The sequence below is a fragment of the Furipterus horrens genome, unplaced genomic scaffold, assembly GCF_987537825.1.
Source record: "Furipterus horrens unplaced genomic scaffold, mFurHor1.1.pri manual_scaffold_5, whole genome shotgun sequence".
NCBI lineage: Eukaryota > Metazoa > Chordata > Mammalia > Chiroptera > Furipteridae > Furipterus > Furipterus horrens.
Genome location: NW_028327175.1, coordinates 160,018,031 through 160,028,181, shown reverse-complemented (window position 1 = coordinate 160,028,181; position 10,151 = coordinate 160,018,031).

Sequence of the window (10,151 nt, the reverse complement as noted above, 5' to 3'; positions counted from 1 at the left end):
AGAGGGCACTAGGCGAGGTGCCCTGGGAGGGGATCTGCCCACTGGGGGCTAGTTGATGGCAGAGGCATAATCTTATCCAGGTTGGACTCGTTAACTGTTACACCATGTCCTCTTTCAACCTTGAGCTTGTGTGCAAGGGGCATTTGTGCAGGTAGTTTAGGTACCACACAGCAGAAAGCACCCTAAGCCACTTAGCAAGGGCAGGGAAGTTTTGCAATTACGGGGTAGTTCATTCATTTTGGTAACAAGTGCCTTTGTACACCTACTATGTGTCAGAAGCTTGAGGCACAGTAGTGACCATGATGAGCCTGGTCCCTGCCCTCTTGGGCTTATCTTGTCTTCAATGCTGCCTAACATTTCAGAATTTGCAAAACGTAGCCATGCCCGTTATCTTGTCTTATTTCACAACCTGGTGCATGTCCTGAAGGCCCATAGAAAAGTTTATGAATGCATGCATGAATAATGGATAGGGGATAGGTGGGCCAATCACTGAGTAGGTGAAAGGTAACATCACAGATATTGTCATTCCCATCTTTCTAATGAAAAGGGATGCCCTGAGCAGGGTGTGGCCAGAACACAACCACGGAGAGGGCCTCTGGTGTGTGTCCCCACCCTGGCCACCCATTCGCAGGGCTCCTTACCTGGTGGGCAGGGACACCCTGGAGACGTCTTCGGGGCCTCCCGGCGTCTCCGAGAGTGGAGCTTCCATTTCTGCACAAGGAGACAGAGGACAGGAGTCACTGGGAGTCCTAATGGTCAAGCCCTGGAAGTCACCTGTGGGCTGGTAGGGTTGGAGGTGGGGGAGAGGGGCTGCTTAAGGGCTGGCAGGAGGACTGTTCTAGGATCAAAGACTGGCCACCGGATGTCTGGGTAATGAGAAGCAGATGGAGAGGTCCCATCTAGGTGATCTCAGTGTCTGAGGTCTTCAGCGTGCTCTTAAAGAAATTAACCCCAATCACAGACCCTTTAACCTGGCTGTTGCCTTCCTGCACTGCACATTCGTGGGCACAATGACCCACTTTTCTCGGCTCTCTGCTGCTTGCTTCCTGACTAGGTCTGGGTTCCTGTTGGATCCCAGGGCAAGGACAGTGACTTCTGTTCTTTCGGGGTCCCTCATGGAGCCAGGTCTGAGCAGGAGGGGTGGAGTGGGGGGTTGGGCAGGTCCTCTGCCCCTCCACCAAACCTCATCCTCAGGAGCTTGCAAATCATTGAGCTGATCCAGAAGGCCCCAAAGAGGTGGCAACAAGTGGACTGGGACACCTCCTGCCCTCGAGGAGCTGCCGTCTCCTTGGTGGTAAACGGACATGTGCATGCCTAGAAGCACTGAACCTGCAGCACTTGCTCTGCCAAGCGTGGTGCTCCTAGAGTCCCAGTCCTCAGATCCACCCTGGGGCCTGGGCACACTCACATAGAGCTCAACAGGACACCTCTGGGGCTAGACTGCCCGGGTTCATACACTGCTCTCAGACCTTGAGCTGATGACGGTCCCTTCCTCGCTGGGTTACTGAGAGGATAGACAAGGCTGATATATAGAAAGAAAAGGCGCTCAATACATGGTAGCTTCCGTTGCCTTCATGTTACAGGTGAGGAAACTGAAGCACAGACAGGAGACTGTAACCTGGCCAAGGTCCCGGGTGGAGGAAGGCTGGGATTTAAACCCATGTTCTCTAAAGCTAGTGCAGCAGTTACAAGCTGGTAGCCCCTGGGCCAAACTGGCCCTTAGATGCACTTTAATTGGTTTCCATAGTTATTTTTTTCATTGAATTTGTTGCCAATAGTTTGAAGAGGCTGACTTCACATGCACATCTGCATTTCTCATCTCTTGAAAAACTGGAAGATCTGGCCACATAGGGCCTGGCCTATGGCTGGCCCTGACTGACACTGTCTAGCAGTCCGACATGGAGACCAGGTGGTAGGCCAGCGGTCCCACATCGGCATTTCTCCAGCATTTAACTACTGTGTAGTTCTGCCATCTGGGGTGGACCATGAGAGAGGTGAAAAAAAGCCGTGTGGGAGATGTGGTAGGTTGTGGTGTCACCTCTGGTTTGGTAGTGGAGAGGGAAGGTCAGGAAAGCTTCATTATGATTCACATCTAACTAATGTCTGCTAAGCCCCAATCTGTACTGGCACCGAGCTGGGTACTTTAGTACAGAGAGTTACATTTATTTTTCACAACATAACTCCAAGGTAACTTTAACAGTGAATTCCTTTTTTGCTTAAGGAAATAGAGGCTCAGAGAGGCTGAGTGATTTATCGAAGGTCACACAGCCAGTGTGTGGTGGATCTGGGACAAGAACTCAGGCTTTCTGACGCAAAGTCCACTTCATCCTGCTGGAGAAAGGGATGTACAAATGCCCTGGCAGAGGGAGCACAGTGACAGACAGGGTGAGGATTCTGAGGGCAGAAGAGGGCAGAGGGTCAAAGCAGACAGGAAGGGGAGGAAGGAAGGAATGTTCCAAAGGGGAGCCCCTCACTCAGAAAGGGAGGCTGGCACACAAACGTTGTGGACGGATGTTGAAGCTAGGCCAGAGGTGGGCACAGAATGGCCCCCAGGCAAACAAGTGACCTCCCAGGACAAAATATGGTGAAAGGCCCCGTGAAGCCCAGCTCTGAGCCCAGTTTGCCAATGCCTCTTTCCATCAAGGACTCTGCCTATGTACTTCCCTTCCCACCAACAACCTTGGGCTCTTAAGGAACTTATTTGTGGCTGTTACAGCAGGTGTGTAACAGAGTCTGCTAAGTGACAAAGCCATTCGGTGACTGACAAACCAGGGCCAGCTGAGTCTCAGCATTCTGACCACAGGTTGCAACCTTTAGGGTTGCCACTCGTTCCACAACAGCAAGATGCCAGCACAGGTCAGAAGGCTGCGGCTCCTCCTTGGAGGCCGTCAGAGTCGTCAAGCCAACTGAGACACCAGTGGTCTGCGTTATGGCCTGGCAGCAGGACGGAGAGGAGACAAGGGGAAGGATGTGCAGGAGGAGGAAAGCACAGGGCACAGGAGGGACTTGGTGGGGGGAGGGGAGGGTTTGGGCTCTGCCGTGGGCAGCCAAGATGCCCCCGTGGGTACAGGACAGGGGCAAAAGCAGCCTTGAGAGAAGATGACAAGTTTGGCTGGGGACAAGCTGGATTTCAGGGCTGTCCTTGTGGAGGCGGCCATGTGGGCAGGGGCACATGTGGTTCTGGAGCTCAGGAGAGAGGCCTGGGGTAGAAAGGTGGATCTGGGAGCTAGGGGCACCTGTCAAGAGGTGGGGAGACATCTGACACAGAAGTGGGAAACTGACTTAATTCAGGGCGTGGGTGTGTATCCTTGGCTTGCCCAGAGTTTATTTTTGAAAAGTATTAAGTTCCAACATCACCCCACCCTTCCCAGAGTCGGCTTCAGCCCACCCGCTGACCCTCTTCAGCAGCTCACTCATTCTAACCCCTGCGCCCCAGGGCTCCTTCCAGCCCGCAAGACCTGCAATCTCCAGGTGGTTTCACCTTTTCACTGTCACTTGCCCACCATGTTTTATGTCCCTCCGTACCCAGCTCAAATTCTGTGGTCAGTGATTATAATCGCTCTCCTGGCTACAACCTTGGCTGCCATGATACCCTCTCCCTTCAGCTCATTCTCCTGGCTAGGCCACAAACCCAGCAGACTGAACACTTTCACTGACCCCACACTGGCACCCACGCAGCAGAACGAAGCCGGAGAGGGCATGCACATGGCCTGCTGACCGGCTTCACTTTACTACGTGCTCATAATCGCAGATGAAAGCCCAGCAAATGTGTGGCGATTCCCTAGTTCCTTCATCTTCCTATCCTAGTAGTTCTCACATCTTCTCTCCTCAACCCCGACAGGCTGTCTCCAATGTCCCTGTCACTTGATGACCCTGAGAAAACAGAAGCCGGCAGAAAGGCCTTCCAGAGGCTCCCGCCACCATGCATCCCCGCCCATCTGTGCCTGTACCCGCACACTCTCCCTTCTCTCCTCCAGCATGCCCATCTGTATTCCCATAGAAGGCAACCCTCCACCTGCCCGCCAAGTCTCCCCTCTCGCCTGCTCCAGAGCATCTTGGGAGCAAGTCTCCCTCCCACCTGCACCGTCCATTCCCTCCTGTGCACTGGATCACTTACACCAGGAGTCAGCAAACGTTTCCTGTAGAGGACCAGCTAGCAAATATTTCGGGCCCGGGGAGCCATACAATCTCTGTCACAACCACTCAACTCTACTGTGTAGGCGGAAAGCAGCTATAGACAGCTTGAAAACAAACAGGCGTGGGTGTGCTCCCACAGAAGACGTAGTTATGGACACAGGCTTTGAGTGGGCTTGAGCTGTCCTTCGCCCAATCCTAATGTAAATCATGATGCAAGCGTGCTGCCATTCCTTCCATCATAAAAAAAGAAAAAAGATAAGGAAAAATCTTCCCTTGACCAAGCAAATGTTCTTTGTGTGGTTTTGTGCAAATATAAATGGTGGAAGTGTTGGTCTTTTAAAAGCAGCAGTAATTGGGTTTTGTTTGTCTTTTAGTCTTTCGTTAGTTTGTTATTTTGGTTTTCATTTTTGCTATTTCATTCCATTTTCAACCAAAACTTCTCTTGTAATAGTTTGTTATGGAAAATTGTCACACTAACTTAAAAGAAAGGGTGGGGAGATGTGTAAATTGCTTTAAAAATTAAATACAAACATTGAATGTGAAAAAAAAAAACCTTCCCTAATGGAGGGTATACTTCCTGCTCTCTCCTGGACCACTCTTACCAGCTCTTACCTTCCTTCCCCCCAAAAGGTGCTTCTTGTGGTCACTGGGGTCCTCTGTGTGGCCACCAGTGACCTCTGTACAGTAAGTGCAGTGAGCAGTCCCCCACCTCCTCTCAGCCCGGCACAGCATTTGCTCACTCCTCCTCCTTGACACACACTTTCTTCCCTGAGCTCCCAGGACGCCACCTCCAGGCTTCCCTCCTACCACTCTGTGTGCCTTCTCAGTGTCTTCTGCAGGTGGCTTCTTGCTTACTGGACTCTGCAAGGCCAGAGACCTGCAGGGTCCAGACTCACCTTCTTCCCTCTGCACTGGCTCCTCGCGGCTCTCACCCCCTTTTTTATGTGGTGATCCCCTGCTCTTCGCACCTCTAACCCGGACCTTCCTCAGGAACTCCAGATGTATTTATCCAGCTGCCCCCTTGACATTCCCATTGACAGGCGTCTCACCATGAGCCCAGCAAAACTGAGCTCCTCATATTCTCTCCCCGCTCCCCAGACCCAGCCCTCCGTCATCACAGGGAATGGCAACTGTGTCCTGCCAGGTGTTCAAAACCTTGATTTCACCGGTGATGCCTCTTTCTCTCTCATTCCACACCCATTCAGTCAGCAACTCTTATTCTCTACCTTTCAGACAAATCCAGAATCGGACCTCTTCTCACCACTCCCACCGCTACCCCCTGGTCCAAGCCTCATCGTCTCTGGCCTGATGGCTGTGATACCCTTCGGATGAATCCCCTGCTCCTGCCCTTGCCCCACAGACCACTCAACACAGCAGCCAGGGTGACCTCACAAGCCCTTGTGGTGTGCTTGCACATGCCAGGCTTCCTCCTACCTCAGGGCCTTTGCACTTGCTGCCCTCTCTGCCTGGGATATTCTTTTTCTAGGCCACCACCTGACTCACTCTCAATGAGGCCTTCCTTGTCCCCCAATATACTTACTATCCCTCCTCCCCATTTTATTTTCTCCTTAGGATTTTCTTGTCACCTTAATTATTTGCTTAATGCCTCCCCTACCACTTCAAAATAAGTGTCACAGGAGCATGCATATTTTGGTCTGTTTTATTCACTGCTAGATTCCCAAGTGCCTAGAACATGGCCTAGCATATGGTAAATGCTCGATAAATATTGACTGCTTACAAAACAGGAGATTTCACACAAAGGTCTAGATTTCCAAGCTCTCATACAATGGGAGGATCTGGCAATGCTGGGCCATGGAAACAATCAGGTGGTGCCAAGTGATAGCTACCCCTTTCAGGTGGTCATGTGCTATGCAGGCCACCACAGTGCCCTCACCCTGGCCAGCTTCACCTACATAGGTCATCATCCTGGCTCCCTTGGGCACCTGAATTGGAGTTTGAGACGCCTGGAAAGAAAGCCTCAGGCTGAGGCATAGGGGCAGGTGGAAGACTTTCTGAGGTCCTGGGTGGACCCCCAGCCGTCCAGGACAGAGAAGCCTTCCTGCTTTGCCTCTACGGGCAGGCAGGGCCTCCTGGAATGCCCCGCGTGGCCACAACTGAAACATCACCCGCCTGATCATCGCAGCTATTAAAATGCCTGTATCAGTATCAAAGGGAAAATGCCAAGTGGCTACTCACTCTCCCCCAAGAATGTAGCTCCAGCCTGGCCTTGGGTTTAGGGGCCACTCCCTCCCCAAGCTCAGTCCTGGGCTCTTAAAGGGCTCAGGTTCAACCTGGACCTCTGTAACATGTGGGTGGGTCCGGGTTGTGGTGTGGGGGTTGGGAGCCCAAAGGCAGAGGCTAGGTGAGCTCAGCACTGCACCGTCGTGACCTTGAGCCTGGTACTTCCCCCAGGAGGGAATCTGCAAAATGGGGATATTAGTAAGTGTTGCTGTGGGAAGTACCTCAGAAACCATGAAGCAATTACCATGTCAAATTATTAAATGAATTAATATTAATAATAATAGCTACATATATTGAGCGGTATATATCAGGTACTGTGCTAAGTGCTTTAGGTGAAACTGTCATTTAATAACTAATTATTGACATTATTAGTGTATGACTCTTGTTAGACCCACCTGCTGGAGGCTGCGGTTGGATTCTATTTTGGGTTAGCACAGACGGCCCCCAGACTCTGATGAAGCATCAGCCTCATGTGGGGCTTGGCAGCGTTGATATGGCTTGAGCTTCGTTTGGGAGTGCCAGGTCCTCGGGGTCCAGTCCCAGCTCTCCCACTAACTGTGTATTAAGCAACTGATAGAACCTCTCTGGACCTCAGTTTCCTCATCTGTAAACTGGAGTTAATATTAGTTATCTGTTGGCTCACCCAGAGCTGTTGGAAAGATAAAATGAAATGAGATCAGAAAAGAAAGAGGTGTCTAAATGTGAAGAAGAGTGAGCACCTGCTGGGCCAGCTTGCTTTTCTTGGTGGCCAGGTGAAGGCCACTTCTTTCTTGAGCCGGTGCCAGGCCTGTCTCCTCCCACCTGCCCTGATGAGGCTGGCCTGGCCTCATGCACTACTTCGGGCATGTGGACATGCGGCCAAGTTTCCTGCCATGCCCCTCCCCTCTGGGGTAACTCAGACCCCCTCTGCCTGCAAAAAGGAGGGTGAGTGAGGGTCTTACCTACAGGCCTGTCTTCTGAAGGCACTAGAAGTTGAAAGATGGAGCTGCCCATTGAAATGACCACACTGGGCAAAGCTGTGGCCCCCGTGTCAGTGTCTGATTACAATGCCTGGCATAGAGTGGGCGCTTGATCCCATCTGCCAGAGCACTTTTCATCACCCTGTGCCAGACTGTTACTGGGCCAGCACCCTGTTGGAGACTGAGCTGGCCTTTGAGGGCAGGGCCCAGTCTGGTGTCCCTGATCCACACTTGAACCAAATTATTTATTTTGAGGTATGCCCACAAGAACCTATCCTTGTGGTCCCAGGAGGACATGAGCTTTGGGCTTGGCTTTGGCAGAATTGGGATGGAAGGAGATGGGGTGGGAGGGCATTCCAACAAGGAGCAAAGGCACAGAGACAGGACCTGGGCTGTGCAGTACTGGCTCCGTGGGCCTAATCCCAGGGAGCGCAGGAGATGGCGGCCCGCAGACTGGGTTTATGAAGGCAGCAGGCCCTTGTGTGGCTGCATGCCCTGGGGCACAGGCAGCTAAGCAGGGTGAAATCAAAGCGGAGGAAATCTAGACACTAGATGCTCAACCCACACCCACCAGAACTGGACTTGCCTGGTCTGCGTTGGTGGGGGGGGGGGGGTAGGGGGACTTGTGTGCTGGGGTACTGGAGGGAGTGACATGGGGTGGGTGCCTTAGAAACTGTCTTCTCTCTCCTTCCACAGCTCTCTTTGTGCAATGGACTTGGCACCTGATCACAGGCTCCCAGGGTCAAAAAACGGGCCCGAGGGTCCTCCGGATGCCATTGCCTGTGCCTCCCTGCTTCACCAGAACCACAGGCAGATGTGGCCCCAGGCTCTGCAGAGCAGAAAACATCAGGGAAGGAGGTGCATGCTCCTGTGTCATTTTCCAGCCTTCATAGGAGGAAGTCCTTTCTTCCAGCGAACTTAAAGCTTTGCTGCTTCCTGAGGGGAGTCAAGGAACTGGGCTCTAGAACTGTGTGGATGTGGGTAGGAGCTAGGTTAGCATGGGGCCTAGGACTTCAAGAGTTTCAGGACATCTGGGGTCAGCTCTGGGCCGTGTGCAGGATGAAGCAGAGGTCCCCTCCTACAGAGTGGGGAGGGGCTAGGGAGAGAACACTGAGATGGAAATCAGATACCTCTTCTTTCTTTCCCTCCCTTTCACAAACAGGAATGTGTCAGAGCCATGCCAAGTGCTGGGAACACAGGTCTGAGCAAAGCAGACACTCAGGTTGCCCCCATGGAGCTTACTTTCTAGGGAGGACATACATCAACATGAAGCAACCACTATCATCAGAGCTATGGCTGAAAGGGGCGAGGTGCTGCAAACCTTCCTGTCTCGTCGACTAGGCTGGCTCCCCCTGGGCACATGACAACAGGGCTGAGCTGGAGGATGAGCAGCAATGAACCTGCCAAGGGGCCCAGGTACTGGGGAATGGCTAAGACCTGAGACAACAATGTGCTTCTTATGATGCAGGCAGGGTCTTACATGTATGAATTCATTCAGCACTCACAACAGCCCTGTCATGAATGAGGACACTGAGGCAGAGAGAGGTGAATTAGCTTGTGTGATGGCACACAGCCAAGAAGGGCAAAGGCAGGATTGGAACCCAGGAGCCTAGCTCAGAGCCCAAGTCCCTTCACTGTGCATGCCTGTGACCCGGGGCGGGGCTGCAGGGAAGCATGGCTTTTTTCAGGGCACCACAATATCACAACCCTATCTATGGAATGCCAGGAAATGCTCAAAGCACTTGTTTTAACTTGTTAAACAACTTTCCCAATGCCACACAGCCAGTAATCAGCAGAGCTGGACTTGAACCCAGAACTCTGGCTCTAGAGTCTGTGCTCTAAGCCATTATAGTGTACAGCCATGTGGCTGGACTCTGAAAGCGAGGGGAGGTGAGTCATAAGGCTGGAGAGGGTGGCAAGGGCCAGGTCCTGCTGGCCTCATGGACCACATTAATAAACTTGGTCTCTCGCCTGAGAGCAACAGGAAGTCACTTAAGAGTTGTAATCAGGAAAATGTGGCGATCGTAGTGAGAGTTTTTAAAAGATCACCCTGGCTGCCATGTGGATGAGAAAGGCAGGGTGGAATGAATGGGTGCAGATAAGTTAGGAGTCTCCTGCTACAGCCCAGGAGAGCCCAGGGTAGCCCAGAGGGGGAGCGCAGGTAGTGATGAAGAGAAAAGGACAGATCTGTGTGGGGCGCTGAGAAGGTGTGATTCTGCAGTGTGGCTTGGAGTGGGTGCAGCTGGAAGCCGGTGCATTCACAGATAAAAGGGTGCTGGGGAGGACTGGACTTCCTGTTCAGTTTAGACACATTGAGTTTGAGTTACTTTCAAAGAGTAACTGGAGGGGCGGGATGGTAGGTATATAGATGGGTCTGGAGCTCTGATGAGATTAAGAACACATACAGCATTAGAGCCAGAGCTGTCCAATAATGGAATAGTCATCTGCATAAGGTAGTGAGCTCCCCATCATTGAGAACGTGTTAGTCTGAGAACCAGAAATGTTGTAGGGGATTCCTGGTATAGGGTATAGCCCCCTTCCCTCCAACACTCTGATAATACGGAGTGAGGGGAGGCTGGAAGTGGCAGGACCACCCTCTGCCTCCCATGTCACCGAGTCTCCCCTTACACCCAGGAAACCTCAAGTGCCAACACAGGGAAGTGCACTGAGGCTGTTCCTGGAAAAGCCCCAACTAATGCCCCTTCAAACAGCCCTCTTTCTGCATCCTTGTCCCCAGAGGTCACCCTTCATGTCCTCCCTTACAGGCCGCCTTGTCAGAGTATGACCCAATGCAGAAAACCTCAAATGACGGCT